Source organism: Salmo salar, chromosome 24, assembly GCF_965601325.2.
Source record: "Salmo salar chromosome 24, fSalSal1, whole genome shotgun sequence".
NCBI classification, from domain to species: Eukaryota; Metazoa; Chordata; class Actinopteri; order Salmoniformes; family Salmonidae; genus Salmo; species Salmo salar.
Window position 1 is genome coordinate 43811458 of NC_138314.1, and position 7873 is coordinate 43819330.

The 7873-nt window shown below is 38.6% G+C and overlaps 1 non-coding gene across 1 annotated transcript; it reads right to left on the reverse strand.

Moving 5' to 3' along the window:
• Positions 1 to 1028: 1028 nt before the first annotated feature.
• On the reverse strand, positions 1029 to 5589 carry LOC123732760 (uncharacterized). Its single transcript, XR_014382574.1, has 3 exons — positions 4981 to 5589; positions 4515 to 4589; positions 1029 to 3282 (listed from the first exon to the last, which is right to left on the reverse strand). It is a non-coding gene; the product is annotated as an uncharacterized LOC123732760 (transcript).
• Between the last annotated feature and the right edge of the window lie 2284 nt (positions 5590 to 7873).

The following is a 7873-nucleotide window of genomic DNA, read 5'->3' on the forward strand; positions in this document are numbered from 1 at the left end:
TCAGGTATGGTGACTCAGGGATCTAAGGACTTTGACGTGTCCAGATTGTACGCTCCTATAAACTAGTCTACAACAATGATGGACTGAGGTGGACTATATATATCAAACCTACAACCTTTGGTGGTGCACTCTGCTCCACTGACTGAGACACATTTATGGAAGGATGTAGATGATTAAAAGACACAGTATGATGTGATTGTGATTTTCCTGAACCCCTCTGGAGGTAGTCAGACATGCTTTGTGTCTGGATATCTTACAAGTGTAGACAGATGTGGAAAGTGAAACTATTTAAATCATCATTATCCTGCCTTTTAAAATCCTATCAAAAAATGTGGCACAATCAGAATGTGGATCAGATCAGGACAAAGGATGCATGTTAGCACCAGGTATAAACAAGGCTTTGGTGGCAGTGTGTCTGACAGTATCTGTGGTTGTCTTGGTGACAGGTGTTCCATGGTAACATTGACAACAACACCCACAGGAAGAACTTCATCCAGCCGCCCATATATGGTCTCTTCCTCCGCCTCATCCCCTGGTTCTGGTACAGACCTATCACACTCAGGATGAAGCTACTGGGCTGAACAGAGGATGACTGACCACCTCTCTCTCTTTCTCTCTCCCTGTCTCTCTCTGGAAGTGGAGGTGTGGACACTGGTCATCAGAGACACTGGAAATTATATTTGGAGGTAAAGGTCACAGTAAGTGATTCGATTGGTTTACAGTGTGTTATTTATTTATTGGATCGTACAGTACTGTACTTCTGCTCTTTAATGTTTTCCTTTATGGTGCTTCTGTGAGATACCATTTCCAACAGTTGTAAAGTATTGTAATACCAAAACAATACAGGTTTTACTTTTCCAAGGCCAACCTTAGACTGTTCCCTCCCCGATTACTAAGGACCACAGTTTCTGATGTAAAAACAGCCCTCTGAAAGGACAAAGCTCCACTTAATAACCAGAACATTTAAAAGGGGTGTCACAAACTTCGTCGTCTGAAGAGGAGAAATCATCGGACCAATATGCAGCGGGTATATTGCTCATCTTAGTATTTATTGAAGGCAAACAAACTTAAACAAAAATAACGACGATAACAGTCCAGTAAGGTTCGCAGACTAAAACGGAAACAACCACCCACAAACACAAGTGAAAACGAACACACTAAATATGGCCTCCAATTAGAGACAACAACCACAAGCTGCCTCTAATTGGAAGTCATTGAAAAAACACAACATAGAAATAGAAACCTAGAATAAACATAGAAATAGAAAATATAGAACATACATCAAAACCCCGAAACACACAAACAAACACCCCCTGCCACGCCCTGACCAAACTACAATAACAAATAACCCCTTACTGGTCAGGACGTGACAAGGGGACATCTTACATACATTGTAAATTAACAGTTACAACATTATTCACGCTATATTGTGAGTAACAAGGTATTTTTTGGGGACAGAAAATGTAATCCAAAGTGTGCTTAGTACTGTACAACATAACCACTGATATGGTATTTAGTGATACTGATTTAATACAATATTGTTGAAATAACATATACTATGTGTGATACAAAGTAACAAAACACTTTCTATATAGTAAAACAAGCAACATAATACTTATATATTTCTGTGTGTCTGTTTGGATATAATAAACACATGTATTACTCATCAATCCTTCACTGTGACCTCTGAACCCTGAACCAAATCTTACGTGAGCAGAGCGTTGCCTGTCTGTCCACTAGTGAGTACTGTAGAGATATGTTTAAGGTTTCAACTTGAAACATAACATCATAACAACAGCAGTATCCTGATGAACTTTGATTGATGAAGGTCAGCAAATAGAAAACAACAGTGTGACTGTAGTAAAATAATAACACTCCTATGTTTCTCTCACAGTGGCGGAAAATACAGTGGGATTCTCTCTAACTAGTATCCTCTCTAACGCCTACACAAAACAGTTGTCTCTCTAACTAGTCTCCTCTCTAACCCCTACACAAAACAGTTGTCTCTAACTAGTCTCCTCTCTAACCCCTACACAAAACAGTTGTCTCTAACTAGTATCCTCTCTAACCCCTACACAAAACAGTTGTCTCTAACTAGTCTCCTCTCTAACCCCTACACAAAACAGTTGTCTCTCTAACTAGTATCCTCTCTAACCCCTACACAAAACAGTTGTCTCTAACTAGTATCCTCTCTAACCCCTACACAAAACAGTTGTCTCTCTAACTAGTATCCTCTCTAACCCCTACACAAAACAGTTGTCTCTCTAACTAGTCTCCTCTCTAACCCCTACACAAAACAGTTGTCTCTCTAACTAGTCTCCTCTCTAACCCCTACACAAAACAGTTGTCTCTAACTAGTCTCCTCTCTAACCCCTACACAAAACAGTTGTCTCTAACTAGTATCCTCTCTAACCCCTACACAAAACAGTTGTCTCTAACTAGTCTCCTCTCTAACCCCTACACAAAACAGTTGTTTCTCTAACTAGTCTCCTCTCTAACCCCTACACAAAACAGTTGTCTCTCTAACTAGTCTCCTCTCTAACCCCTACACAAAACAGTTGTCTCTAACTAGTCTCCTCTCTAACCCCTACACAAAACAGTTGTCTCTCTAACTAGTATCCTCTCTAACCCCTACACAAAACAGTTGTCTCTAACTGGTCTCCCCTCTAACCCCTACACAAAACAGTTGTCTCTAACTAGTATACACTCTAACCCCTACACAAAACAGTTGTCTCAACAGCAACAGAACAGTAATCGAATGCATTACTCATCAATTCACTGTAGACATACACTGTGTGTACAAAACATTAAGGACACTTGATCTTTCCATGACATAGACTGACCAGGTGAATCCAGGTGAAAGCTATGATCCCTTATTCATGTCACTTGTTAAATCCACTTCAATCAGTGTAGATGAAGGGGAGGAGGAAGGTTAAATAAGGATGTTGAGACATGGATTGTGTATGTGTGCCATTCAAAGGGTGAATGGGCAAGATAAAATATATAAATGCCTTTGAACAGGGTATGGTAACAGGTGAATGGAGCACTGGCTTGTGTAAAGAACTGCAACGCTGCTGGGTTTCCTGTGTGTATCAAGACTGGTCCACCACCCAAAGGACATCAGGGCGACGTCTTTCCAATGGGAAAACGCTCTCCACACTACATTTTGATAGGTCAGACAAAGGTGTTTGTATTTCCAGCCCCAGTCCTCCCCAGCAGCACCAGTCTCAGCTCACACACTGGGAGACACTGGGGAGTCTGGACTGCTGCTCTCTCCTCCCACTGCAACACAACACACAGCACTGATCAACACACTGACTCTCTGGAGGATGTACAACAGTGTCAAATATAATATAATCTACATCCATAACTCACTAAGTGGAGGATGGTCCACTATAGACTAGAAACAGTAGGAGACAACAGGACAATATTGATAACTCACTGGATGGAGGATGGTCCACTATAGACTAGAAACAGTAGGAGACAACAGGACAATATTGATAACTCACTAAGTGGAGGATGGTCCACTATAGACTAGAAACAGTAGGAGACAACAGGACAATATTGATAACTCACTAAGTGGAGGATGGTCCACTATAGACTAGAAACAGTAGGAGACAACAGGACAATATTGATAACTCACTAAGTGAAGGATGGTCCACTATAGACTAGAAACAGTAGGAGACAACAGGACAATATTGATAACTCACTAAGTGGAGGATGGTCCACTATAGACTAGAAACAGTAGGAGACAACAGGACAATATTGATAACTCACTAAGTGGAGGATGGTCCACTATAGACTAGAAACAGTAGGAGACAACAGGACAATATTGATAACTCACTAAGTGGAGGATGGTCCACTATAGACTAGAAACAGTAGGAGACAACAGGACAATATTGATAACTCACTAAGTGAAGGATGGTCCACTATAGACTAGAAACAGTAAGAGACAACAGGACAATATTGATAACTCACTAAGTGGAGGATGGTCCACTATAGACTAGAAACAGTAGGAGACAACAGGACAATATTGATAACTCACTAAGTGGAGGATGGTCCACTATAGACTAGAAACAGTAGGAGACAACAGGACAATATTGATAACTCACTAAGTGGAGGATGGTCCACTATAGACTAGAAACAGTAGGAGACAACAGGACAATATTGATAACTCACTAAGTGAAGGATGGTCCACTATAGATTAGAAACAGTAGGAGACAACAGGACAATATTGATAACTCACTAAGTGGAGGATGGTCCACTATAGACTAGAAACAGTAGGAGACAACAGGACAACATTGATAACTCACTAAGTGGAGGATGGTCCACTATAGACTAGAAACAGTAGGAGACAACAGGACAATATTGATAACTCACTAAGTGGAGGATGGTCCACTATAGACTAGAAACAGTAGGAGACAACAGGACAATATTGATAACTCACTAAGTGGAGGATGGTCCACTATAGACTAGAAACAGTAGGAGACAACAGGACAATATTGATAACTCACTGGATGGAGGAAGCTCCTTGCTGTCTCTCCTCCTGACTGGGAGTATGGAACCTGTATCTGACGTCTCTCCATGTTCTAAAATAATAGAACAACCATTTAGAATGGGAACATTTACCTCAGTGACACATGAAGACACATAGACCTACTGAAGGGGAGTTCTGGGTTTCTATTGAATTTTTTCCATCTTCAAATCTGAGAGAGAGCTATTAACATATTTAGTTGGTTGTTTGAATAAGTAATATATTAATTCATTCAATAGTATACCTATAAATACATTATCATTTGATGAAGGTGGTACAATAATTTGTAATTATTTCCTACAGTCAACAGTTATCTGAGCTGAACCAATCATCAACTGGTCTATTGACTATTTGATACATTACAAATGAATTAGTCTGAAAAACTGAATGACATCACCCATGTTCCCTGATTCAACCCTCTCTCCTCCAGACTCTCTCATACTTACCAAGCTCACCAGCTGATGCCTCCCTCTTCAGCTTGTCCTCCTGGGTCTCATGTAGTAAATACTGTGATCCTGAGGCGATGGTGTAAAACAGAGAGGTGAGTTCTGTGTGGTAGACTACATCACTATATACAGAACAAACAGGACCAATCACATTTCTCCTGTCACTCAAGCCTCCCTCATGTAGGGACTGTGGGCACCAATGAGATCTGGTTAACTTCATAAATAATGTTGTTTTGTTATTGGCCTATCTCTGATCAAATGATTATTTTCATTGTTAGTGATAACCAGCATTGGGCTCTATGGGAGATACAGGATATTGTGTCAGGAGGCAGGGTTCTATGGAATATACATTCAGTAGAATTTGAAGAACATCTGACATCTTAATCCAACCTACATTGAGAACATTTGGGGAGAGTATTGATAAATGTAAAGAAACTGATTTAATTTGTAGTCTTGAAGAAGACACACTGCTGTTCACAAGGCCTGTAGTTTTTATAGTATCAGATTAACACTCTGGTCTGTTCTTTGTCTTGTGTTATTGGTTGTCAATAAACAAAACAGACAAATAAGTAATTACTCACCCCGTACTGATCATCCATTATCCAAGATGGAGAGTCATGAATAATGATCATGTAAAACAGAATGCATTAGTTATTATTGTTCGTTGAATTTCTATCTCATTACATAATTTAATGAAATACCATACATCATATTGGAATGACTGTTCATCACATTCATTACTAATGTACATCTAGGGAAAGAGATGTAAGCAGCACTACTATGTGAGCAGTCTGAGAATGACTGAATGCTTCATAATAAGACATCAAGCTAAATTCAAGATGATTCTATTTTAATTTTAACGTGTGAAATGTTGAGCTATATGGCAGAAATATTGTAGGAGGACTATGTGAAATGTTGAGCTATATGGCAGATATATTGTAGGAGGACTATGTGAAATGTTGACCTCTATGGCAGATATATTGTGGGAGGACTATGTGAAATGTTGACCTCTATGGCAGATATATTGTGGGAGGACTATGTGAAATATTAACCTCTATAGCAGATATATTGTGGGAGGACTATGTGAAATGTTGACCTCTTAGGCAGATATATTGTGGGAGGACTATGTGAAATGTTGATCTCTATGGCAGATATATTGTGGGAGGACTATGTGAAATGTTGATCTCTATGGCAGATATATTGTGGGAGGACTATGTGAAATGTTGACCTCTATGGCAGATATATTGTGGGAGGACTATGTGAAATGTTGACCTCTATGGGAGATATATTGTAGGAGGACTATGTGAAATGTTGAGCTCTATGGCAGATATATTGTGGGAGGACTATTTGAAATGTTGACCTCTATGGCAGATATTTTGTAGGAGATCTATGATATGAACATTCTGCATAATTTGAAGAACATCTATACATCTTAATCCAACCTACCTTGAGAACATGTGGGGAGAGTATTGATAAATGTAAAGAAACTGATTTAATTTGTAGCCTTGAAGAAGACACACTGCTGTTCACAAGGCCTGTAGTTTTTATAGTATCAGATTAACACTCTGGTCTGTTCTTTGTCTTGTGTTATTGGTTGTCAATAAACTAAACAGACAAATAAGTAATTACTCACGTTGTTCTGATCATCCATTATCCAAGATGGAGAGTCATGAATAATGATCATGTAAAACAGAATGTATTAGTTATTATTGTTCGTTGAATTTCTGTCTCATTACATAATTTAATGAAATACCATACATCATATTGGAATGACTGTTCATCACATTCATTACTAATGTACATCTAGGGAAAGAGATGTAAGCAGCACTACTATGTGAGCAGTCTGAGAATGACTGAATGCTTCATAATAAGACATCAAGCTAAATTCAAGATGATTCTATTTTAATTTTAACGTGTGAAATGTTGAGCTATATGGCAGAAATATTGTAGGAGGACTATGTGAAATGTTGAGCTATATGGCAGATATATTGTAGGAGGACTATGTGAAATGTTGACCTCTTTGGCAGATATATTGTGGGAGGACAATGTGAAATGTTGATCTCTATGGCAGATATATTGTGGGAGGACTATGTGAAATGTTGACCTCTATGGCAGATATATTGTGGGAGGACTATGTGAAATGTTGACCTCTATGGCAGATATATTGTTGGAGGACTATGTGAAATGTTGACCTCTATGGCAGATATATTGTGGGAGGACTATGTGAAATGTTGACCTCTATAGCAGATATATTGTTGGAGGACTATGTGAAATGTTGACCTCTATGGCAGATATATTGTGGGAGGACTATGTGAAATGTTGACCTCTATGGCAGATATATTGTGGGAGGACTATGTGAAATGTTGACCTCTATAGCAGATATATTGTGGGAGGACTATTTGAAATGTTGACCTCTATGGCAGATATATTGTAGGAGGACTATGTGAAATGTTGACCTCTATGGCAGATATTTTGTAGGAGATCTATGATATGAACATTCAGTAGAATTTGAAGAACATCTATACATCTTAATCCAACCTACCTTGAGAACATCTGGGGAGAGTATTGATAAATGTAAAGAAACTGATTTAATTTGTAGCCTTGAAGAAGACACACTGCTGTTCACAAGGCCTGTAGTTTTTATAGTATCAGATTAACACTCTGGTCTGTTCTTTGTCTTGTGTTATTGGTTGTCAATAAACAAAACAGACAAATAAGTAATTACTCACCTTTTACTGATCATCCAATATCCAAGATGGAGAGTCATGAATAATGATCATGTAAAACAGAATGCATTAGTTATTATTGTTCGTTGAATTTCTATCTCATTACATAATTTAATGAAATACCATTCATCATATTGGAATGACTGTTCATCACATTCATTACTAAT